The sequence below is a fragment of the Macrotis lagotis genome, chromosome 4, assembly GCF_037893015.1.
Source record: "Macrotis lagotis isolate mMagLag1 chromosome 4, bilby.v1.9.chrom.fasta, whole genome shotgun sequence".
Lineage (NCBI taxonomy): Eukaryota > Metazoa > Chordata > Mammalia > Peramelemorphia > Peramelidae > Macrotis > Macrotis lagotis.
Genome location: NC_133661.1, coordinates 150,569,671 through 150,596,271, shown reverse-complemented (window position 1 = coordinate 150,596,271; position 26,601 = coordinate 150,569,671). Strand labels below are relative to the sequence as shown.

The window sequence follows — 26,601 nt, the reverse complement described above, 5'->3', positions numbered from 1 at the left end:
ATGATGACCTCCTTGCTCTGCTTTCTTCACTTTTCATCAATTACTAGATTACTATCGTCATATATGACTACATTGTGTACCAAATCTATTCCACTGATCTGACTATTTCTTAACCAGATCCAGAATGTTTTGATCATTACTTCTTTATAATACTGCTTGAGATCTGGAAGTGCTAGTCCACCTTCCTTAACAATTTTTCTCCATTGATTCCCTTGATATCTTATTCTTCCAGACAAATTTTATTATGGTTTTTCTTGCTCTATTAAATAATTTTGGTAGTTTGGTATGGCATTGAATAAATAAGTTAATTTAGGTAGAATATCATTTTTTTATTATATTGACTACCCATGAGTAATTAACATGCATCCAAATTCTTTAGATCTGACTTTATATGAAAAGTATTTTGTAATTATGTTTATATAGGTCTTGGCAAGTAAATTCTCAAGCATTTTATATTGTTTGCAGTTATTTTAAATGGAATTTCTCATTCTATCTTTTTTGGCAATATGTAAAAAAGTTGATAATTTATGTGGGTTTATTTTGCAAACTGAAACTTTTGCTGAAGTTGTTAATTACTTCAACTTTCAGTTGATTCTCTAGGTATAATCCTATTGACTGCAAAAAAGTGATAGTTTTTGTTTCCACATTGCCTAATACCTTAATTTCTCTTTTCTTCTTATATTACTATAACCAGTATTTTTAGTACTGAATTGAATAATAGTGGGGATAATGGTCATCCTTGTGGAGACAGAGCAGACCTGCCCTCAGTGAGAATTATATGGATAAAGGGCCCTCAAAAAGAAATCTGGTTATAGCCCTCTCAGTTAAGAGGCAAATGTTTTGTTTGGGCTTTTGCCCAAATGAAAGAGGCAAGGTTCGGGAAAAGAAAATTTAGGAGATTATTAAAAATGCCAAGGCAGGAAATGCTGGCAGAATGGCTGTTGGGACCAATGTGGGATACAAACTGTGGGCAGTTTTTAATAGACAGCTTTATGTGATAAGAAAAACAATCCTGATAGGTACATGCTTACAGCTCCTCCCTCATTGCCATATCATAGAGAAATGAGATTAGGGAGAAAGGGATGGGTTGAGCTTGCATGGTAGGACAAAGGAATCGAAAATCCATGTTATGGATTGGATAATGCCTCCTCCAAGAGACTAGTTAAGACAATGTGCTGACTTGAAGGTATGAAACAATAGAACCTTTTAAACTGTCTCATCTCAGATTTCAAATAAACCTTTGACACATGCTGACTATGTAACCCTGAGCAAATCATTTCTCAATGTTCCAGGCAATTTTCTAAAAACAAGTACATTTGTAAAATTTTTGATCTGCAATTTATTAGAATATAAATAACACAGAATATAAACAAAACCCCAGGTCCTTTTCTTGGAGCTGTAGTAAAAGGACAGTAGGAAGGAAGGAAGGTTGTCCTTTCCCTTTCACTGGTTCAGTTTATGATATCCATGTTGTGGATGAAATGTGATCTTCACCCTCTAGATGAAGCATTTTTATTAGAATGGTATTTATTAGAATTTATTAGAATATATAAATTCCTTGAATTTCTTTATATCCTCAGTGAAACCTGGGTTTGTCTGGACATACTCAGTTTACTTAAAATAAAGGATACCTGAGGGGCCTTTGGAGCATGTCCATATTGCCTAACATGGAGACCCCATTAGTGGGCATAACCTCTTTTGATTAGTTACTTGTGTTTTTAAAACAGATAAGATTGAGCCTGGTTCCTCCCTCCCCACCCCCCACCCCCCCAGTCCCTCATTGCATTGACACTCTCTTTTTTGGCCTTTTTATCTGCTTCATCTAGAGGGTAAAGATCACAGTTCACCTACACATTATGAACTGAACCAGTGAAAGGGAAAGGACTCCCTTCCTTCCTTCCTACTGTCCTTTTACCACAACTCCAGGAAATAGGCCTGGGATTTTGTTTATATTCTTTGTTGTTTGTCATCCTCACTTTCAAATGATCCTCACTAAATGAAACAACCTTTAACCTAGGATTGTAGGTAGTATGATGCAGCCAGCCAGGTTGGCATGAAGTCTCAAAGACTCAGAGTACCCGGGACTTGAGCCCAAGCAATGGTATTCTATAGTGTCTTAAATAAGTTATGACCCTAAACCCCTTCTCCTCAGAAACTGAAGTAGTGCAAAATGGGAGGTGAATTATGCCTCCTACCTATTGGGGTAGAAGTTGTATGATTGTAAAATTATATGTTTTGAAGTAAATATTGCTGTATGAAAGGGAATTCAGGTGCAATAGGACTACTTCCCTAAAGTTGAAGGAACACCATTGGTAAGGGTTGGAGCTCTTTGCAGAGAGTTTAGATATACCCCCTCCCCAAATTCACTTAAGAGTACCACAGAACCATGAGAGTAGAGTGATATGTAACTTATATGGCCTTCAAGGAGTGGGAGCCGGAGTGGCTAGTTTTATAACAGCATTTAACACAGTCCCTGGCTCATAGGAAACACTTAATATATGCTTTTTGATTAACTGATTTCCTCATGAGGTGAACTCACAGGTTCAGATGAGGAAAAAATATTAGGTATAGGATATACAAAAATGTAAGTTACTGGAGGGCATTAAATTATAGAGGGAATATTCTGTTGGGGACTGGTCATATTCCTTCCAAGAGTTGTTATATCCCTGAAAGCAGGGTCTGGATTTAGGGGTGGGGAAGCTTATTTTTCTGACAAGGTCCATTTACATATTGACAGCATCATTTGCAGGCTATATTTGGTCAAATAATTCATCCCTAAAAAGTACCTAGATTTATTGAATTTTAAATTCCTGCCTGTGGGTGCCTTGGCAATGCCAGACCAATATGGTTGGCAGTTGGGAGGTTCCCTGCTCCTGAATCATTAAATGGTCACTAAGATCCCTTCTGATTCTAACACTCCAGGATTCAATGACTTACTCCAGTTTACACAGTCAATGAGCAGAATCTATATTAAATCACAAGATTTCTGATTCCTTGTATAGTTATCTTTCAGTCTCACTTTGCTGCTAATTCCTGTTGGATTTTTAAGGTAGGTTTCCTCCTGGAGAACAAACCTTTTTAAAAATCAATTATGGGGGGTGGCTAGGTGGCTAGGTGGCGCAGTGGATAAAGTACCAGCCCTGGAGTCAGTAGTATCTAGGTTCAAATCCGGTCTCAGACAGTTAATAATGACCTACCTGTATGGCCTTGGGCAAGTCACTTAACCCCATTGCCTTGAAAAATATAAAAAAAAAAGAAAAGAAAAGAAAAAAATCAATTATGTTGGGAGGCTAGGTGCTGCAGTGGATAGAGTACCAGCCCTGGAGACAGGAAACCCTGAGCTCAAATCCAGCCTCACACATTTACTAATTACCTAGCTGTGTGACCTTGGGCAAGTCATTTAACCCCATTGCCTTGTTTAAAAAAAGTCAATTAGATTGATAATTAGTAAATCACTGTAGGGTAATCCAAGGATTTTGCTGAAAAATGATAGAATACTGCATAGGGTGAAATCCTGTGAGCTTCCCTACAGATAACCTGGATTACCTTTTTGTCAGTTACATATCCCAAGGTATACTAGGAGTAGGAGAACAAATGGCAAATTGAATAAAAGAAATGTACTGTGAGAAAGCAATGGCTATGGAGTCAGAAGACTTGGGCCTATGCTACTTACTACTCATGAGACCTTAAACAAATCATCTAATTTCCCTCTGGTCTCAATTTCTTCATCTATAAAATAAATGAGTTGAACTAGTCAAGTTCCCTTCAAACTCTAAATCTACAATTCTATGATTATTAAGTTGGGAAATCTCTGCCCTTGGACCCTCTTCTCCTTATTGGTTATTCTCTATCCTGGACTACTATTTTAGGAAGTACCATGTTTACCTCAATCTTATCTTGACTTTCTCTGGATTCTATTTCCTTCTGCTCACCTATCATATTGCCTTTTTTCTAGAACCTGTTATTTCTTTCTTTCTGTCTGTCTGTCTGTCTCTCCCCGCCCCAATTATCTTTCTATCCATCATCTGTCAACCATTTTATCCCTCTGTTTAGCTATCTTTCCATCATCTGTATCTATAATCAATCCATGTTTCTATCATCCCAAATATGCATAAAAATGTTTATAAGTTTTCAAACTTGATTTTTTCAAAGTTTCAAGTTTTAAGAAAACTTGCATACTGAGACTTAAATGCCCAGTCTAAAAAGAAAAAAAGAAAAATAAATGCCCAGTCTAAAACTATTTGCTGTGTTAAATTATTGACATGCCCCACATTTTCTGTGTTTCTTTATTCCAGTGATGGAAATAATCTCTTAATCACCATGTAAAATGCATTCAAGCTTCACTTGGATAGAACTGACAGGTCTAGAAGTACCAAACAAGTTTCCTGGGCAATTTTCCTATTATCTATTTAAAAATAAAATTACACAATCTTTTTTTAATTAAATGTTTTATTTATAAAATGTTCAATAAGATATTGACTATTCATATAACTAATTAAATTTTCTTAGTAATTATTTATTTTAAAATTAATTTTAAGACAAAAGTGCAACTTTTCATTCATTCACACTAAGCCCTTTCCCACAAGAGGATTCTCTGTTATTTTTCATTTTCATTCAATTTTCTTTTTGTACAGTAGGAATGTGCTCTATTTTTAGGATCATAAGCTCATAGATTTTTGAGCTGAATGGGATCTTGATGACCATATCTAGTTCAACCCTTTCATTTTGCAAAATGAGAAAACTAAGGCTCAGAAAATTTAAATGACTTAAGGTAGGATTTGAATACAAGTTTTCACAAATCCATATCCAGCATTCTATTATATTAAGTTCCCTCTCATATGGTTGGACTTTTTTCACTTTGCATTATGTTGTAAAATCCAATTTGTGTGTGTATGCATGTCTGTGTGTATGTGTTATATATCCTTTATGCTTATATGTTTAAATCCTTCATCCTTGTAATTTATAATTAGCATTTTTATATCACTTACTGTGAGCCAAGTACTGTGCTAAATGCTTTACAAATATCTCACTGAATATCACAGCAATCTCAGGATGTAGGTGCTACTATTTTCCCATATCACAGATGAGGAAATGGGGACAAACATACTTGTCCAGAGTCACACAGTTTAAATGTCTGAGGCTAGGTTTGAACCCTGGACTTTTTGACTCCAGGTCTGCGGTTAGGATGACTGGTGATGGATTGGGGTGCAATGGATGACCTTGACTCCTTGGGTATCTGACCAAGCTCTACCTCAGCATCCTTCATGGTCATTGGAACAAATTGTTCTCATTCTCCCATTCCATAGGAAGTTGGGGAAAGTCTTCATATGCTGCTGATAAACAATTCTCATCCCTAACTCACCATTGGGTTTGAAAATTAAGAGATGTAGAGATGTGCTGATTCATCCTCCCTTACACCTCTTTAACAACCCATTAGAAGTCTCTTTTGCATATCACAATCTGAGTTTATTGGCTTTTCATAACTTCTAAACCTTCAAAGTAAATTAATGCAAAGGTTCTGAAGAATTAATATCAAAATGTTAATGTGCAAGCCAAATGTCACAAATAACAATAATGGAATTTCCAAATCAAATTTGATTTGTTTATAGTTACTTAAAGGAATCTAAGCTTCCTCCCTAGGAGACTTTTCCTATCAGTCCTAATGTTGCTAGTTTCCCAAGCAGAATTCATGTCTTTGACCCTGGAAGGCAGTTGTAAAAGAAAACACAGATTTATTAACAAGTCATTGCAACACAAAAGAAAGAAAGTGAAAGATAGCTAAAGAGTTCTTTAGAGACCATGTGATTTGGGGGCAGCAGTTTGACCAGGAAGGCCAGTGGCTAATTCATTAGAAGTCAGAAAAGTAAGGGCCATAAGAAAATAAGAAACATACTAGTTCCTCTTTAAATACACCCCCACCCCCCACCCCTGACCAAGGATCCAAGGAAGGGAGGTGTTTTGGGAATAGTCCAGGTCTTGTTTTGGAGAGATTGTTGTAAGAAATGTGGCTGTGGGATGAACCCCTATTTAGTTTAATGTGACATTATCTCATATGTGTAATCTAGCATTTAACTTGATCCACTGATGGGTGCTTGGACCAGGATCAAAGAAAAGGTCAAGTGCTGAAAAAGATTACAAAATTTGTTTCCAATTACAATATTTCTCTGTGCCATGCCCATAATTCTCCACATCACTTACAGGAGTTGAAAAGAACAATAACTCCGGAGTTATATATTGTTCTTGTCAACTCCTGTAAGTGATGTGGAGAACTGAGGTCCTTTCTAGCTATTATAATGATATGATTCTATGAGTTTAAGCCTAAATTTCTCTTTGTTTAAAAAAAAAGTGGGTAAGGAAGGTTGTGTTCTACAGTGGAAATACAGAAATTGCACAGGATTCTGAGTGATAGGATCTGTCTACCACTTATTTGTGACCATGATTAAATCATATTAACCACTTTAGGCTTCCATTTTTTTAATTAATAAAACAAGGGAGTTGGACTGGGTAGCCTTGGAGGTCTCTTCCAGTTCTAAATCTATGATCCAGTGATCTTTCAGTCTAATGGATTATTAAGTTTCATAATTTATATTTTGAAAAATATTTTGAGATTATTAGGTGAAAGAAGCATTTAAGATTAAGATGGCTTTTTTCAATTCTACCCCCCCCAATATATTGAATGCCCCCTTTTCAACTTTCTGACCTCACATATTCTTAATAAATCAGCAAAGTGAATTAGTGAAATTCAAAGAAACAATGTGCTATACTGGAAGTCACATTGTATTTGATTAGAAAACAGATTTGAATCCTGACCCAATTTAATTGCTTTATCTCTCTAAGCCTCAGTTTTTTTCTTTGCAAAGTGAGAGGTTAGATTGGACAATTTCTAATGTCCCTTCTAGTCCAAAATATGTGATCCTGTGAATTTTATTTTTGAACCACTCAAAATTAGGAAGATATTAAAGTGCATTTTATTTGTAGTTTAAACATATCAAACCACCTATTACATCCAAAGATGATGGTAATTATTTGGGGATGTCTAACAGTTATAACATACTGTCTGGTTTCTATTTAAAGTATGTAATATTTTTGGTGGGAAGATAAAATATATAGATGAGGATTTCTGTTAAGATGAAACCCTTGAGTCAATCTTCCCTGAAGTTAAAATTTCAGAATGGCTAAAAACTCATTTACCACTTGGCCTTTAAATAAATTCTTTGAAAAGAAAGGAAAAGATAATAAATGAAAAAGGAATGAGGGACCAAAGAAATGGTGAGCCAGCCCTTGGGCTGGAAATGTTTGTTTATACAGTAGGTGGCAGCAATAACCAAAGTGTTCACAGGGAAGAATCTTTTCATAGTTTATAGCAAGCATTGACTTGACCTGTGAGGAAAACAATCAGATCCTGTCATGGATCCTTAGAGCCCCTGTTTCTGCTGAGCTGACCAGATAGCTATTGATCAAATAGTGTGCCCCATTGTATAGATTTCCCAATTTCATTTTTTGGGAGTTGGAAAGGGAGAAAAGAATTTAACCATGGGGATTTAGAGCTAGAGTATACTTTAGTGATCATCCCCTTAATCTCATTATTCTACAGTAGAGAAAATTGAGAACTATTGAAATAAATTGACTTATCTATGATCTCATGGGTAAAGTAAATGGCAGAATCTGTATTTGAGCTCTGTTCCTTTAATACTAAATCCTGTGGACTTTTCATTATTTCATCCTCCCCAGAGATCTGCCTGATCAATTACTGATAAAGCATAGGAGTCATTTAAATAGAAATTGAGGGGGCACTAGGTGGTGCAGTGGATAGAGCACCGGCCCTGGAGTCAGGAGTACCTGGGTTCAAATCTGACCTCAGACACTTAATAATTACCTAGCCGTGTGGCCTTGGGCGAGCCACTTAACCCCATTGCCTTGCAAAATCTTAAAAAAAAATGGAAAGGGAGGCTATTTACTAATGCAAGCAATGATTTTCTGTTTCATGGGCCATACAGTCAAGGACCCAGTGACCTGGGCAGCCCCATAATCATACATAAATAACTGCTTAGCTTAATTCAGAAACTGTTCTTCCTGAATTTAAAAATAAACCAAACAGTTTTCTTTCCATTTGTGGTTAATATTAGAAGAAAACTATGGTAGACAGAACTGCCTTGGCTCCTTATCACAAAAATGTATTTTCCTCCCCCAGGGTGGACTTTCAGCTATATGCTGTCATAATTAGATATGTCCATATGTAGCCTTTTTGGATATTACTTACTTGACCTCAAGTGACTGAGAGAAATCTATAGGTCACACCATCTATTTGACCTTTTGAGGAAGTAGGTGCACACTTATGAAATCTTGGTTTTCTTTGACTTGGGCATGCTGCAGAAGTTTCCTAGTTTATGTAAATGCACATGTTAGTCCTTAATTACTTGCATACATATATACTAGGGATTGAGAGGATATGAACAATAGGAAAAAGGAAACCAAATAATATAAGTAATTCTACAGCTTGTTGAAAGTTCAGAAGGTTTTGCTTAGTGGCAATGGATAAATGTAAATGACACTGAATACTTGTAATAAGATCATTTTAATCCATTAATTAGTAAATAATAAAGGCCCAGGGGTGGCTAGGTGGCACAGTAGATAAAGCACTGGCCCTGGGGTCAGAAGTACCTGGGTTCAAATCTGGTCTCAGACACTTAATAATTAGCTGTGTGGCTTTGGGTGAGCCACTTAACCCCATTGCCTTGCAAAAAAACTAAAAATAAATAAATTAATAATAATAATAATAAAGGCCCAGACTTGGTTTAGGCTCTGTAGGTTATATGAGAGTTATGGTCAATAAACTTTTAGGTAGTACATTAGGAGTATATCTAGCTAGCTAGATAGATAAATATAAATTTAGCACTACACTATACCGAGGGAAGTATAAAATTTGGATCAACTTTTTTTTAAAATTTTTAATTTTTTAGAATTTTGCAAGGCAATGGGGTTAAGTGGCTTGCCCATGACCACACAGCTAGGTAATTATTAAGTGACTGAGGTCACATTTGAACCCAGGTACTTCTGACTTCAGAGCCGGTGCTATATACACTGTGCCACCTAGCCACCCCTGGATCAACTTTTATTCATTTAATATACATACTTCAGTAGAGAGATAAAACCTGGACACATAACTATAACAAACATTTCTCTTCCTCAATTTCATTTATCCAAGAACTTATGCTACAAAACCCTGCTTTAGTTTCAATGAAGAAGTTGCCTTTGCAGATGATTCCTTTTATTTTCTTTTGCCAGAAAATAAAAAAACCACAAAGCCTAATGTTTCTTCCTTTAAAAATATCTTGTTATAAGAAAATGAAGACCCAAATTTAACATCTTATTCTGTTCAACTTGAGTGTGAGAAGATATCTATTTCTCTTGCTGCCTTCACACAATTGCCGTTCCAGTTTAATCTAAATTATAATGTGTTTTTAACAGGTGAGCTATGGCAGCTAGGTGGCGTAGTGGATAAAGCACCGGCCCTGGAGTCAGGAGTACCTGGGTTCAAATCTAGTCTCAGACACTTAATAATGACCTAGCTGTGTGGCCTTGGGCAAGCCACTTAACCCCATTTACCTTGCAAAAACCTAAAAAAAAATGTGTATTTAATATTATCACTTGGTCCCATTTTTTTCATATTCTCACTTCAATGCCAAGGCTTGCTTTTTTACAAGTACAGGAAGGTGTGACTTGACAACCATTTGTATGAAAAAGATCCAGGGGGGTTTTTAGGTTGCTGGGAGTTAGATAAGTGAATAAATAGTAAGACATAGCCAAAAAGGTTAATTGGTCTTATCTTGCATACCTTCTAGAATGAGGCAAGTAAGACAAACCATTTTCTACCATCCTTGATGGCAATTTTGAGATTTGGAAAGAATTTCATAAAAGAATCAGATAGACTAGTAATGTTTGAAGCAACAGTCCTTGACTACAGCATGTTTTAACTCCCACAAGATGGTGTTCAAGACAAAATGAAATAAGTAGAACAGAAGACAAAGAATAGGTGGGGGTTAAAGAAAAGATTCCAGTAGGGAAGTTCCTTGATCTTAAGTCACAGAGGAGGAAGAAAGTGTTTTTGAAAACACTTTTAGAGTCAACATCTAAATACATTGAGTTTTTCTGTTCCTCTTCTTAGGCAGTTTGGATTGTGTGTGTGTGTGTGTGTGTGTGTGTGTGTGTGTGTGTGTGTGTGTGTGTGTGTGTGTGTGTGTGTGTGTGTGTGTGTGTGTGTGTGTGTGTGTGTGTGTGTGTGTGTTGTAATTTCTTCCACAGGAGGGCAGCTCTCTGAGAAGCAGGTAAAAAGCTGGTTTTCCTGTCTGATGTTACAGGCAGGGAAGACCACTAGGGGGTATAAATATTTCCACAAAGGGACAAGGAATCAGCTGGAACTAGGGGCCTGGGAAGTTCCCATGGTAAGAGTCTTCCAAAAGTGAATTTCTTGAGTTATATCGAGTTCATCAGCCTCATTTAAAAATTATTATTATTTTTATCACTACCACATCTAGTCAGGTAATAAATCTGGAGTATTTTTTTTTTTCCAGTTTTGGCTAACACATTTTAGAAAGGAAATTAGACAACCTGGAGGCTGACCCAAAAAGGGTGGCCTTTATAATGAAGAAATTGGAGACCATTTCAGAAGAATATGAACTGGAGAAATTGGAGATGTTGAGCTAGGAGAAGAGAATGTTTATAAGTTGGCAGGATATGATAGTTGTCTTAAAGTATTTGAAGTACTGACACATGGAAGAAATTAAGAGTTGTATTGCTTAGCTCCCCAGGGTAAAACAAGGATCAATGGGAAGAGGCCATAGAGAGGTAGATTCAATTTAAAGATAAATTTAAATAAAAATTAGATATATCCAAAAATGGACTTGGCTATCTTGGAAAGCTGTTTCACTGAATGAAGGCTATCAAATAGATGTTGGAGGATCACATACTGGAAATATTGTATTGGGAATCCCTCTTCAGGTATAGATTGAATTAGATGATCTCTGAACTCTCTTGAGTCTTCTTTTTCTGTTCCTGTTTTCAGTGACTTGTGTGAAGAATTTTGACTTCAACTGATGTCAGTCTTAGACAGCTGTTGATCTCGTGATTCTGATTTCAAATATACAAGACCATCATTAATGATATTAATTAGACATGGAAATTATCTAGGTGCTTTGGAGAACACATTGGACATTGGGGTTACCTAGTGGGAGAGAGAAGAGGGTTGGGGTTGGTAGAGTGAGATCATCTTGGACTCTAAGACCTAGAAGGTGAGTGTTTGCTTCACTGTGAGAGAAACCATATAAGCCTTGGATCTAAGGTGCTCATAATCAGAAGGCTTAGGTAAATGGTAGTGATGATGGGGTCTTCTCTCATTCTCTTGGTTTCTAGCTCCAACTCTAGGAATTTGGACAATGTATACTTTGTATACTGTGCCTCCCAGTATACTGAGTTTGACTTCCTACTTGCAAACACTTGCAAACATGCAATTGGTAATATCAATCAAACAATGAGCATTTATCAATCTGTGCCTCCCAGTATACTGAGTTTGACTTCCTACTTGCAAACACTTGCAAACATGCAATTGGTAATATCAATCAAACAATGAGCATTTATCAATCTCCTAATGTGTGTCAAATATTATATTAAATATTGAGGATACAAATATAAAGAATGAAATAATTTTTGCTTTCAAGGAGAATTTCATAGATTACTTCATAAAGTTCACTAGTTACTTCAATTTTGAGCTACTTGTGTTTTGAACACTTCAGAAAACAGAAGGAGCCATAGTTACCCTGTCATGTACTGGAAACTTTACCTAATAATGTAAAATCATGGGAATTCATCCAATTTGCTTTGTGGAGATTGTCTGACCCTAGCATAAATTAGTAAAATATATTTATAGTGTATTAAATCAAGCCAAAGACTTCAACTTAGAAGGAGGAAAGAGCATTTGGCTGATAAGATGAATCCCACTTGAAGAAAATCTGAACTTAAAAAAAATTATCTTTATGATGAAAGAGGATTCTTTTTTTTTCTTAATCACTAGTTCAAGATTCAGCTTATGAATTCTGATTGTACATGGTTTTGAGTATATTATAGAGTGATCCCTTCCACATCACAACTTTTCCCATCATTACCAAAATTAAATAGTAATTTTTGGGGAGATTTGTGGAAGTCACAGACATGTGAAAGCCAGAAGAAAAAGTTTAGAAACTCAGAAATGCATAAAATATATGTATGGTATTATGTCATATCAACATAGTTTATCTTTTAATATGTCTCTCTTTTTTTTTAAGGTTTTTTCAAGGCAAATAGGGTTATGTGGCTTATCCAAGGCCACACAGCTAGGTAATTATTAAGTGTCTGAGGTCGGATTTGAACTCAGGTACTCCTGACTCCAAGACCAGTGCTCTATCCACTGTGCCAACTAGCTACCCCTAAATTCATTTTTTAAAAAAAACTTGAGTTCTTAATTTTTTCTTCCCCCTTCCTCTTGCCTCCCCAAGATGGTAAGCAATTTGATTTCAGATTACATATGTGAAATCATGTAAAAAATATTTCCATATTAGTCATGTGAAAGAAGAAGACACAGAACAAAAGAAAAAACAAAAAAAGTAAAAATAGTATGCTTTAATTTGCATTCAGATGCCATTGGTTCTTTCTTTGGATGTGGATAGCATTTTCCATCATAAGTCTTTTGGAATTATCTTTTACCTCAGTGTTGAGATAATATTTATAAAGTGTTTAATACAGGTTCTGGGGATATAGTAGGATTTATATGAATGTTAACTATTGCTATTTAAATAAAGTTAGCAAGATATTAAAAAAAAAACAAATTTATACTCCACTCCACTGAAATCTATCCCTACCTGCTAGTGCTTGGGCCAAGAACCCCTGGTTTTGTGGGTATTCCTTTCAGTGTTGCACATTATAACCTACCTATGTAGGTTTGACTAAGCTCTTAACTCTTGTGCCTACTCTCCTGCATGCTCTCACTTCAGAGGGTTCACCCAATATGCTGAAGAGTATCCTTTCTAATGGCATCAAGAGATATTAATATGGGGCAGCTAGGTGGCGCAGTAGATAGGGCACTGGCCCTGGAGTCAGTAGTACCTGAGTTCAAATCTGACCTCAGACACTTAATAATTACCTAGCTGTGTGGCCCTGAGCAAGCCACTTAACCCCATTTGCCTTGCAAAAACCTAAAAAAGAAAAAAAGAAAAAAATGAATGTTAAAAATTGTCTTTCCATGTAACTGGAAAAAAATTACTATTAAAATTAACAGTTAAAACAATTGAGGCAAGCAAAAGTTAAGTGACTTAACCAGGGTCAAATAGCTACTTAATGTGTAAGGTTAGATTTGAATTTGGATCTTCCTGATTCAGAATGTACACAGGTATTCTGTGACTTTTTCCTGTCCCCTGAGTATTGAAGAAAAGTGGTTTTTTTTTTTTGCAAGGCAAATGGGGTTAAGTGGCTTGCCCAGGGCCACACAGCTAGGTAATTAGTAAGTGTCTGAGATCGGATTTGAACCCAGGTATGCTTGACTCCAGGGCCGGTGCTTTATTCACTGTGCCACCTAGCCGCCCCGAAAAGTGTTTTAAATGAGTGGTGATTAAGAAGTGAAAGAGTATACAAAGACATTAACTAAATTGATAATTTCTCTCCCCTGCTATATTTAAGTGAGGGGGATGAATCTGGTGGACCTCCAGGTATGGGAAAATCCTCAGACTCTCTAGGAAGCCTTTTAAGTAAGCTTGAGGACAGCCTTCTATTAGTATCATCTTTTATTTGGCTCAGAGACTTGCAAAATTTCAAAAAGTCCAAGAACAAGAAATTCATACCAGAGTTTTCCAGCAACTGAGCACAGGCAGCAGTGAAGTTCTGAGGAGTGATTTATAGGACTTAACCAAACTGTGGATTGTTAAGAATGCAGAGGCAAGGGAACAATTCATCAAGCAGCTATGTCCTATTCAGGACAAATGCTTTGTTGTTGTTTTGCCATTGACCCCATTTGGGGTTTTCTTGGCAAAGAGACTGGAGTAGTTTGCCATTTCCTTCTCCAGCATATTTTACAGATGAGGAAACTGAGGCAAGCCGGGTGAAATGACTTGCCCAGGGTCACACAGCTAGAAATTGCAGATTTGAACTCAGAGTTGTCTTCCTGATTCCCTGTTCTGTGCACTATGGTGCCACCTAGCTGCTGCTTTAAGTTTGGATCTACTCTTCCAAGAGACTGAAGTGTGGATATGTTTCTATTTCTGTTCTGGCTAGGTCTTCTCATTAAATAGCTCTTTGTCAAAGCTGATTGATGTTAATTGCTTAGCAGGGATATAGAGAAGATAACTGGATAAGCTGATAGAAAGTGTTAATCACTCTATCAATGATATAAGAGAGATACTAACTTTCACTAGCAATTGTTATTGGGGGAAGCATAGTGGAATGGGAATATGGGGCAATAGTGCTGGAATACCATTACTTCACAAAGATATACTAATAGCAGTTATGTGGTTGTATTTGCTCTCTATGGACTTCTCTTGCTAGGTGAGTTGGGATAAGACATCCCCTAATTTGGGGTTCTATGGACTATACTTGAATGAATAATTTAGACTATACTCTATAATTTATAGGATCTTTCTCGGAAATCAATAACCTTGGATAGTGTACAAAGTTTAAAGGACTTGAAAATGAATGTGCTGATGTGGAAATTCTGGGTCTAGGTTCAAATTCACAAAAATTGAACACAGGTTTTCATGGAGGCCATTTGTCATTGCCAAACATTATTCCACATTTTGCCCCCAAATGGTAGGGTTTTCTGTTTAATGGCACCAGGAAAAATGGAGGCACCTTGAAGAATGGAGAGTAAAAGCTTGTTTAGTTTTGTAAACTCAGAATCCATTTTATCCTACTGCAGGTTTTATTTACTTATGCTCTTTGAACTCTATTTCAGGTACACTGAAACCAATGTCAAAGTACACATGAAAGAGGCACGTGTTCACATTGAGCTCCTGTTCACAAAACACTCTACCTACCCAAGGCCAAACACTCAATGTCAGTCTGCTTTAAAAGGCCAATTACCTCCAAACTTAATATTTTAATGACAGGTTCATTTATTCTGAAGCCACCCCCAGAAAGCCCTGCAAAGGTGAGAAGAGAAAGCCCTATTCTTCCCACCTCTTAAACTTGGCCTCCCAAGGAACTTGCCCTTCGGGAAATGTATTTAATTGTAGCTTTGTGTGTTTTCTCCCACTGCTCCTCAATCAGGAAAGGAGGAGTGGCTTCATGACAGTTGAATCAAACCCAGAAAGGAGTTGGCAGACTCTACTTCCACTTGGATGGAAGTAAGGCCAGGGGGAAATCAGGAACCCCTAGTTAGTAAGATGTTATTAAGGTGGAGAAAAAGAGAGAACTTTAGGTGTGACAGAAACTATCTTGAGAAAAGAAGCACAGAATCCCAGAGTTGGAGATTATCTAGTCCAACCTGTATCTGAACAAGAATTTCCTGCCAAAGTTCCATTGTGGGAGAGCTCTAATGGGTAGCTAGATGGTGAAGTGGGTAGAGTGCTGACCCTGAAATTAGGAGGACCTGAGTTCATATCCAACCTCAGACACTTACTAATTATGTGACTTTGTACAAGTCATTTAACCCTGATTATCTCATATCTGGAGCCGTCTCAAGTTGTCCTGATTCATATCTGGCCACTGGACCCAGATGGTTCCAGAGGAGAAAGTGAGGCTGGTGACTTACAAAGCACCCCCTCACTCAAATCCAGTTCTTGTACATGTCATGTCATCATCTCCTTAATGTTATGGTCTTCTTCAAAAATGAAGGACAAGAACCAGGTGGAGTGAATAGAGTTCTGGGTATGGAGTCAGGAAGACTCCTCTTCATGAGTTCAAATCCTGCCACTTACTAACTATAAGTGCCAAAGTCACTTTACCTTGTTTGCCTCAATTTGTTCATCTGTAAAATGCACTGGACAAGGAAATGGCAAACCACTCCAATATCTTTGTCAAGAAAATCCAAAATAGGGCTATGAAGAGTCAGCTACAATTGAACAATGGCAACTTTTAAGAAAATTTTCCTTCTATCAGGTTTAAATCTACATTTAGGCACCTTCCATTCTTGGTTCATCTTGATAGAACCAAATGGAATAAATCAAATCCCCCTTCTATAAGACAATCCTTTTGATACCTGAAGGCAGCTACCATATTCTCCCAAAGTCTTCTCTTTTCCAGGCTAAACATTCTTAAATGGCATGATTATGATGTCTTTCATCATCCTAAATTCTTCCCAGCTTCTCAATGTCCTTCCTAAAATGTGGAGCTCATAACTGAAACAATATTCCAGATGTGGACTAGACAGGGCAATGAACAGCAATATTGCCATTTTTTTTAGTCCTGGAAATTATACCTCTTTTAATGTAGCCAGAGATTGACTTAGCTTTAGGAGGAAGCTGGATTGGCAGAGTGGTTAGTTAGAGCATTGAACCAGAAGTTAGGGAGATCTGAATTCAAATGTGGTTTACAGGCACTAGCTATGTGACCCTGAGCAAGTCATTTACTCTGTTTGCCTGTTCCTCATCTGTAAAATAGGGATAATGATAACACTTAAATCCTTGGATTTTTATTCGGCTCAGTTGAGGTAATATTTGTAAAGTTCTTTACAAATCTTAAAAGTACCCACATAAATGCTACTTATTATTATAATTTTTTTTCCTGGCTGCCATCTCACATTGCTGACTGCTCCATGTATTTGTCAGACCTAGCCATGTGGTTCTGTCTTGTTTGTAAAGATTATATTTTTAATTTGGCTGGAAAACTATCATGTTTTATCACTATTAACTCCTATTTTATCAGACTGTGCCATGGAATCCTACTTATCCTTTCTCTGAACTCTGAAATTTATTCTCCAAAAATCTAGGGTTTGAATTAGACTATACTGAGCTCATCTTTCCCTTCCTATTATAAAATTAAAGATGGAAGGATTCAATCACCCTCAAGTTTTTTTTTTATCATTTCTGTTTCAGCAACTGGCTCTTCCTTGTTTTGGGGGGGGGGGTTTAAGGATGAAATTAAGCTGAATTCAGGAATTATTGACTTGGTTGTTTTTGGCAAAAAAAGGAAGGATTAGATGTCTGAATGATAGAGGACAACTAATATAAATGAGGAGATAGAGAAACTTTAGCTGCCTTTGATGAAATCAAGTCACTTCTTCCAGATGAGCTTCATGCTAGGTGGTCACTTAGAAAAAAAACAGTTGCTGAGACTCTGTGAGTGAACATTTCCAAGATTATGGAAAATAGGAGAACTGGAGAATGGCAAATATTCCAGTGTTCAAAACAGGAGAAAAATCTGCAGATTAGAGGTCAAAGGTCTATGAATGTGTGTGTGTGTGTGTCTTGTTCTCTCGTTTATTGGCTGCTGTTCTGGAAAAAACAGAGAAATCTCTAAAACAAAGCTTAAGTATAGGTCTATCTAGGGTGTCTACAAAACAGGTAATTAAAGTTTTGTTTAAAAAGCATTCTCTATGTACAACATGGATATCAGGTAGAAGATAAATCACTTATTTGCTCTACCACAAAAAATACTTAAGTTTTAAAAGACTCAGATATGCATTAATACATATATATAAAACAACAATCTATCACATTCCTTATACTATCGGGGTAGTGAGGCAGCACTGATGATAGAGCAATAGATCTGGAATCAGGAAAACTTGAGTTCAAATGCAGTTAGAGACATTTACTAGCTATGTGACTTTGCATAAATTGCTTAATCTCTTTTTGCCTTAGTTTCCTCATCTGTTAGTTATATAAATGTAGCTAAATAAATAAATAAATCATTATGTAACTATTATTGTTGTCAATCTTATTATCATAGGAGTTAAGACAACTCTGTGAAATTGCTGAAATAGCCATTAATCCATGTTCCCTTCAGATAGGAACTGTATAAACAACTTACCAGGCTCAGGTCTCCTGGTCTCTCAGAAATAGCTCCTTAGTTCTTCAGATTACTGGTACTCATCATCTCAGAGTAGTGGCCAATTATCGGGAAAAGATTAGTTTATATCCCAATCCTCAAGAACAATGACAAAGAATCTTCAGATTACTGTCTTTTCCCATTTCCCATGCCAGCAAGGTAATGCTTAAGATTCTGCAAGTTAGACTTCAGCAATATTTGAACTGAGAAATACTAGAAGAAAAGCAGGCTGAATTTTGAGTAACTAGAAGCCAGACTGCCCACATTCAATGGATTTTGGAGAGAGGGAATCCAATAAAACAACTACTTTGCTTTGTTAACTACTCTAAAGCCTTTGACTGTAGTGCAATCAACAAAATGTGCTAGGTTCTCAAAAGGATGATCTTACTTGTCTCCTGAGTAGTTTGTAGGCAGGTCAAGAAGCAACAGATAGAATTGAACTAAATGCTTTAGGATTTATAACTTATTTATTTAATTTATTTTCAGATTACAACATGTGAATTGCTAGATTAGATGAATCAAAAAAACATAATTAAGGTTTCTGGAAGAAATATTAATAATATGCACATGATACCAGATTATCAGATATGATACCAATCTGATGGCAGAAAGTGATGGTGTAAAAAACTTTTTGATAATGGTAAAAGAGGAGAGTATAAAAGCTTAACTGAAGCTTAACATTAAAAAAAATCAACTGGTCCCATCACTTCCTGGCAAATAGAGGGAGAAGTAATAAAGCAATATCAGATTTTATAATCTTCGATTCAGAGATTACCACAGATGGCAACTGTAGTCATAAAATTAAAATGCTTACTCTTTGGAAGGAAAGCTATGGCAAATCTGGACAGAATACTAAAATCACCTTTCCAACAGAGGTCTATATAGTTTAAGCTATGGTTTTGCAAATAGTAATGTATGTATGTTTGTTTGTGAGAGTTGTACTATAAGGAAAACCAAGCACTGCAAATTGATGATTGAATTGACACTTGAATTTTGGTGTTGGAGAAGACTTTTTTTCATTTTTTTCTTTTCTTTTTTTTAGCAAGGCAATGGGGTTAAGTGACTTGCCCAAGGCCACACAGCTAGGTAATTATTAAGTGTCTGAGGCCAGATTTGAACTCAGGGACACCTGACTTCAGGGCTGGTGCTCTATCCACTGCACCACCTAGCCGCCCCTGGAGAAGACTTGTGAAAACCCCTTGGACAACAAGGAGATCAGATCAATTGATACTTAAAGAAATTAATTCAGACTACTCATTGGAAGGACACATACTGAAGCTGAAGCTTAAATACTTAGACCCGTATTGAGAAGATAAGACTGGTAAAACCCTGATGTTGGCAAAGATTGAAGGCAAAAGGAGGAGGGATAAGTATAAGATGACATTGAAAGAGAGCATCATGGAAGCCACAAGCATGAGCTTGAACAGACTTTAGGAAATAGGTGTCCTATGTATGATATCTTATATATGATCTCTAGGATCACAGAGTCAGATACAACTGAACAATTGAACAACAAATAGGAATCATCTCCTGCTGAATAATTATTCCATAGCTCTGTACCTCTCGAACTCATGAAGTAGCTGCTGTCAAAGTTAGAAATATCCCCTGAATTGCTGTTTGTTTGCTTTTGCTCAGCAAGGAAGAAGAAAGACAAAAGAAGTCAGAGACCAATGACTCAGGCTTACCCAGGTAAGGACAGGTTCTTGCTGTCATGTGATTTTAGCTGCCTTTGCTTCTGGGTATTGGTGGAAAAGGGGATTTCTCTCCCCCTTGATGGAAGTTCAGTGGAGAGAAAGATCCAGATGAGACTCCAAAGAGCCAGAACTGTTTCTTTTCAGCACTCTTATAGATCAAAAAGTGGCAATCAGAAAGATTTTGCTTCAAATAGTCACTTTTGATATAGACTATCTGAATAACTCTAGACAAGTTACTTAACCTCTCTGTATCCCAGGCAACTCTAAGGTTATGTGTGGCAGATTAGGTGACAATACATATCAGTAAAGGGAGTTTACACATTTATAGTTCCACACTATGATGAAAGCATGGGTCTGGATTAAAATCCTCCCCCCCAACCAAAAAAAGGTCTATGTGTATGTATATTCCAGATCTGTATTTTTATCATATATTATATATCAGATATATTCACACACACATACACACACATATAAACAAATACATATTATTTTTGTTATTACTCTATTGACCAATCAGCCTTACTTTAACTATCCTATGACCTTTTAGTCAAAATGACTTATCATCCCACTTATTTTTACATGAATAATTTCCTTTTATAAGTAATAGTGACCCAATTACATAAACATGAATTGTGATAATAAACCATATTTATAGTGCTTTGAATATTTCATCATCATTACCGCATTTGATTCTCATTAGATTTGATCCTTTAAGACAGGAAGGTCATATATAATATATGAGGAAATTGAGGCATAAATAAACTATATTGGCTTTCTGAATTCAGGTCACAGAGCAAATTATTGGACTATTTTCATTACACTCTAGATAGTTTATGACTTTTACTTTGGTTACTTTTTTCACCAAGTCATGAGGGTCAAAGCTTCCTTAGGCTTTTTTCTTATGGAAGAACTATACTTTATCTGATTGTTTGTTTTTAGATTTTTCAAGGCAATAGGGTTAAGTGGCTTACCCAAGGCCACAGGGTTAGGTAATTATTAAGTGTCTGAGCCCGGATTTGAACCGGGGTACTCCTGACTCCAAGGCCAGTGCTCTATCCACTGAGCCACCTAGTCGCCCCGGATTGTTTTTCTTAACCAAAGAAAAGTTCTAAGTGAGTTTAATCAATCAGTGCCTTAGGGGGAGCTCCTGACTGAGTTTCTTTTGCTTTTCCTAGACAAGGAAATTTTCTGCCTTATAGTCAGTGTGCTGTGACAACTGCTCTACTCTGAAGGTAAATGATGGAACTTCTAGCCCATATGGTACAAATTCTCGGGTCAGGTTAATTAAAATGCCCAGTCTTTTCCACCTGATGAATATACATTCAGTCTTACAGCCAAATCATTTTAAAAAAATTTCCATTAGGAGATAACATATACAGTCTGTATAATCATGTTTTTCTCTATGGAGGAGAAAATAGCAATAAATTTTAAATATCCTGCTTTAAGAAAGTGTTCCTTTAATAATAACTCAAATTAAATCAACAAATATTTGATTCTCTTCTAACTGCTGAATGCTTAGTACTGGAGTACTTATGTTTTGGCATTGCATTCTTTCTATCTTTCCTTAGCTGTGGGGCTATTTTTCTCTTCCAACCTTTAATGCCAATTACTGTTTGATAGGATTCTGCCAACCAGATCACAATCTATCATTGGAGCTGACCTGCTGAAATGGAAGTCAGGGGACTTGGGTTCAAATTTTGGCTCTATAACTTCTATCTATGTGACCCTGGTCTCAGTTTTCCCATCTATAAAATCTTGGGGTTAAGATTAGGCAACCTTTAGCTCTGTGAATTTGGGATCTTGAAGTTTTAATTGAGTTGCAAGCTGGTTCTTACTATCCCTATTTGCCTTTTTCTGTAGACCAAAGGAATAATTTGAAAGGAGACTTGTATGACTGATAGCTGCTCAGTGTCCTCTCAAATTTACCCTCCCTCCCCAAAAAAACTCACCCTATCATCAACTTTCCCCAGAATTACAAAATTCTGGGGAATATGGTAGGATTATAAATCTAGAATTAGAAAAGCCTCCTTCTTAGATTTTTACAATTGACAAAACTAAAGCCAAGAGAGATAAAGTTGACTTGCCTGAAATGAAACAGTCAGTAAAATAAGTGTTATTATTATTATTCCCATTTTCCAGATGAGGAAACTGAGGCTGAGAGAGATTAAGTGATTTACCCAGGATCACAAAGTGAATAAATAATACTTGTGGAATTTGACCTCAGGTCTTCAAGACCCCAAAACCAGCTTTTATCCACTATGCCCCAAGGTTGCCAATTAATTCTATAAAACTGCATAAAATTGAAGTAGTGGAAATATTGGATCAAAAATATAATCTATAATTAATCTATTCCCTCTGCACTGACCATGAATCTTACATTTAACATTGCTAGATGCAATATATGCCCCTAACCCCATCCCATTATAAAAGTTATTGAGATAAAATCAATGAATATCTTGCCTCCTCCCTTTGAAAGGACAAACCCCTAACAACAAGACAATGAATCCCTGTCCTGCCCTGAAAGGATTACGTCTTTGAGCTATGGGCACATCTCTGCTCTCTGAGCTTCTAACCCTCCCACCCACATTTACCTTTAAAACTTCACCCTCTATTTAGTTGTTACTTGTCTTCTTTTTTTTTAAATTTATTTATTTTTATTCTCATTTTGTACAAATGTTTTTTTACATTAATAAAATATTCTTGTTTACAAGTAAACAAAATACCCCTCCTCCCCCATGAATATAGATAGACTTGTTTGGGCGAAAAAAGTAAAGGGGAGAGAAAAAAATTAAAATTAAAAAAATAATAATAGTAATAATTGTAGGTATGGCCAGGTGGCACAATGGATGAAGCACCAGCCCTGGAGCCACGAGCACCCGAGTCCATATCTAGCCTCGTAAACCCAACAATCACACAGCTGTGTGACATGCAAGCCACCCGATCCCCACTGCCCTGCAAAAACGAAAAAAAAGAAAGAAAAAAAAGACCCAAAATAAAATAAAATAGTAATAATAGTAGGGGTGGCTGGGTGGCAGACAGAGCATTGGCCCTTGAGCCAGGAGCACCTGGGTCCAAATCCAGCCCCAGACACCCAAAGATCACCCCGCTATGTGGCCCCAGGCAGGCCATCAAGCCCCACTTGCCCTGCACCCTGCCCCAAATAATAATAACAAAAAATGTGCTTGAGTCTTTGTTCCAACCCCAACAACTCTGTCATGGGTGGATCTCATTCTTTATGATAAGACCATCACAAAAGTTATTTCCATATTTTTCCACCATTGCCATTGCTGATCGCAACTCCCTCCTTTCTTATTTCTCCACTACCATGTACTCTATTTTCTCTCTCCTTTCACTCTGACTCTGCTGTAGGGTCTCTGAGTGGTGCAGCAGACAGATCCCTGGCTCTAGGGCCAAGAGGCCCTGAGCCCCCATACCACCCCTTAGGCCCAGAATCCACCTGGCTCTATGGTCCTGGGCAGGCCATCCAATCCCAGCCCCTTGCAAGAAGTAAAAAAGAAAATGTGTTATAACTGACCACTCTCCCCCCATGGTCCATCCTCTCCTCCTTTATTCACATCCCCACCCCTTCCCCCTGCTCCCCCCTCCTTCTTACTCCAGATGTCTATACCCCATTGAGTATATTTGCTGTTTCCTCTCCTAGCCATCTCTGATGAGAGCAAAGTTTCCCTCATTCCCCCTTGCTTCCCCCCTTCCATATCATTGCAATAGCTCATTGTAATAAAAAAAATCTTATGTGAAATATCTTGGACTATTCCCCTCTCCTTTTTCTTTCTCCCATTCCATTTCCCTTTTTTTCCTATTGACTCCATTTTTACACCATATTTTATCTTTGAATTCAACTTTCTCCTGTGCTTCAACTATAAAAGCTCTCTCTACCTGCTCTATTAACTGAGAAGGTTCATATGAGTATTATCAGTGTCATTTTTCTATGCAGGAATACATGCAGTTCATCCTCATTAAGTCCCTCATATTTCCCCCCTCTCCTGCAATCTCCATGCTTCACCTGAGTCCTGTATCTGAAGATCAAACCTTCTGTTCAGCTCTGGCCATTCCAAAAGGAACATTTGAAATTCCCCTGGTTCATTGAAAGTCCATCTTTTTCCCTGGAAGAGGACATTCAGCCTTGCTGGGTAGTTCATTCTTGGCTGCATTCTAAGCTCTCTTGCCTTCCAGTATATTGTATTACAAGCCCTACGAGCTTCCAATGTAGCTGCTGCTAAGTCCTGTGTGATCCTGACTGCAGCTCCACGATATTTGAACTGTGTCCTTCTGGCTGCTTGTAATATTTTCCCTTTGACTTGGGAGTTCTGGAACTTGGCTATAATATTCCTAGGGGTTGGTTTTTTGGGATCTCTTTCTCGGGGGGATTGGTGGATTCTCTCCATTTCTATTTTGCCCTCTGCTTCTAGAATATCAGGGCAATTTTCCTGTAGTAATTCTTTGAAAATGATGTCAAGGCTCTTTTCCTGATCATGACTTTCAGGTATTCCAATAATTTTTAAATTATCTTTTCTAAGTCTGTTTTCCATATCAGCTGTTTTTTCCAATGAGATATTTCACATTTTCTTCTAATTTTTCATTTTTTTTTGTTTTGAAGTATTGATTCCTGATTTCTGTTAAATTCATCAATATCCCTGAATTCTATTCTTTGTCTGAAGGATTTGTTCTCCTCAGAGAGTTTTCTTATCTCTTTTTCCATCTGGGCAATTTTGCTTTTTAAAGCATTCTTCTCCTCAATAACTTTTTGAACTGTTTTATCCATTTGACCTAAGCTGGTTTTTAGCATGCTATTTTCTTCAGCATTTTTTTGGATTTCCTTGACTAAGCTGCTGACTTCATTTTCATGTTTTTCCTGCATCTCCTTTCTTTTCCCAGTTTGTCTTCCAACTCCCTCATTTGATTTTCAAAGTCTTTTTTGAACTCTGTCATAGTCTGAGCCCAATTTCTGTTTTTCTTGGAGTCTTTAGATGCAGGAGCTTGTGCTTCCTCATTTTCAGACTGAGTATTTTGGTCCTTCTTGGGCTCATTTGCAAAATATTTCTCAATAGTCTTCCTTTTGTTTCTCTGCTTGCTCATTTTCCCAGCCTGGGCCTGGTTTGGGGTGTTTCTTGAGCTTTTGGGACACTCCCACAAGGGTCTCAGTGTGTGAGGCTCTGTCGTCCCTCCTGGTCTGTGAATGACCATAAGCACCTCCCTCTGCCATGGGGCTGAGGTGGGGGGGGCCCTTCTGTTCTATGGGGGGGCCTAGACTGCTATCAGGTTCTGAATGTGGTCAGAGCCCCAGAGTCCTGTTCCAGGGGCAGAGGACAGAGCTCTGCAGTCTCTCTCCACTCCCCTCCCTCAGCTCAATGGGCTCATGCCCTGGAGGCTCCTGCTTACTGGCTCCGCCTGCTTCTGTTTCCTGGATCAGGGCTGGGGAAAGACCATGCTGCTTGCTGTGTGCCCTGAGGGCTGGGTCAGGTCCCCAGTGCTTTATCCAATGCACCACCTAGCTGCTCCCCACAATAATATTTAAATAACACTTCTTTGTCCCTAAAATTTCTTCTGGGTCAGAGTTGGTCTTTTAAATGAATTCTTTCATGTTTGCCTGTGCCCTAGACTTTTAGATGACTACCTTCTTTCCCCCCAGCATCCATTTCATCATCTAGATCTCTGTTTTTCCATGTGTAAATTGAGAAAAATTGAAGTCATAGCACCATAGGGTCTAGACCTGGAAGGGATTATAAATTTCTTCTAGTCTAACAATTAATTTTCCATTGAGGAACCTGAGGTCAAGCAAGTCTTACCAAAGACATAGAAAGTGAGTAGCAGAATTAGAATTCAAACTCAAGTCCTATGAACCCAAATCTGCTATGCCATTCTTTATTCTAATCAAGGATATTGAAGGCTATGATTTTAATTTCTATGACTGTTATTCCAAAGTAGCACTTCATTAGAAAAATATTGGGGGGCATCTAGGTGGCACAGTGGATAGAGCCTCAGTCCTGGAGAAGGGAGGACCTGAGTTCAAATGTGACCTTAGACACTTAATAATTACCTAGCTGTGTGGCCTTGGGCAAGACACTTAACCCCATTTGCCTTGCAAAAACCTAAAAAAAAAAAAAGAATTGCCTAGCTGTGTGAGCTTGGGCAAGTCACTTAGCCCCATTGCCTTGCAAAAAAAAAAGCCAACCAGAAAAATATTGGGGGTCCCCAGATAAACATATACTTACAATTATACCACAATGCTTTGTTTTATTAAAACAGATTGTAAACTTAAATTCATCCTGGTCAGAGAAAGCCAACACAAAGTTTCTTTAAGTAACATTAACAGTTTTCACCCTAAATAATAAATTATCCACTTAAATTGCTTGATAAGAAATCTAGAGCACAACATTTAAGTAAAAGAATAATGAACAAATGGCATTATCAGAATTTGATCTTATGGGTCTCAAAAATGTTTACATACATAACTTAGCATGACATGAACTTCTAGGTCTGTGTTTTTGTCTAATGCAGAAGGGGAAATAGGAGTTTCAAAGCACAGGCCTCTGAGATCCACAAAATCATGCCTGGTGATACTAGGAGAATATGGAATTCCAGAAAATTCCAGAAAACCAGATAATTATACCAGTGCAGACCTTATCAACTTTTACAACTCCTTGCTCAGTAACTATGCTGACTAGCCCTTTTTTGAAACTGATCAATTATAAATCTAAAAGTTGAGGGAAAGGGTAAATTTTTGGATATCAGTGGCCTAAAAAGACCAACCATATAAAATGACTGATAAAGTTGGTAGAGATATTATATGGATTTCCCAGGCTAACAGTTAGAGAGTTGGAGGCAGGACAACTAGATTAAAATATTTCCTTTTCTACTCCCTTAGAATGAGTCTCCCTTTTCT

At 37.3% G+C, this 26,601-nt stretch overlaps 1 long non-coding RNA gene across 3 annotated transcripts in view; it reads left to right on the top strand.

Moving 5' to 3' along the window:
• LOC141521598 (uncharacterized) overlaps positions 1-26,601 on the top strand; it is a 41,324-nt gene that overhangs the window by 7,527 nt on the left and 7,196 nt on the right. For 2 of the 3 annotated variants that reach the window (XR_012478021.1, XR_012478020.1), the window contains exons 2-3: positions 19,639-19,692; positions 20,873-22,825. This is a non-coding gene — a long non-coding RNA (uncharacterized LOC141521598). Of the gene's footprint in view, positions 1-4,505; positions 19,693-20,872; positions 22,826-26,601 lie in introns of those variants that run through there. The other variant, XR_012478019.1, reaches the window with a different exon arrangement.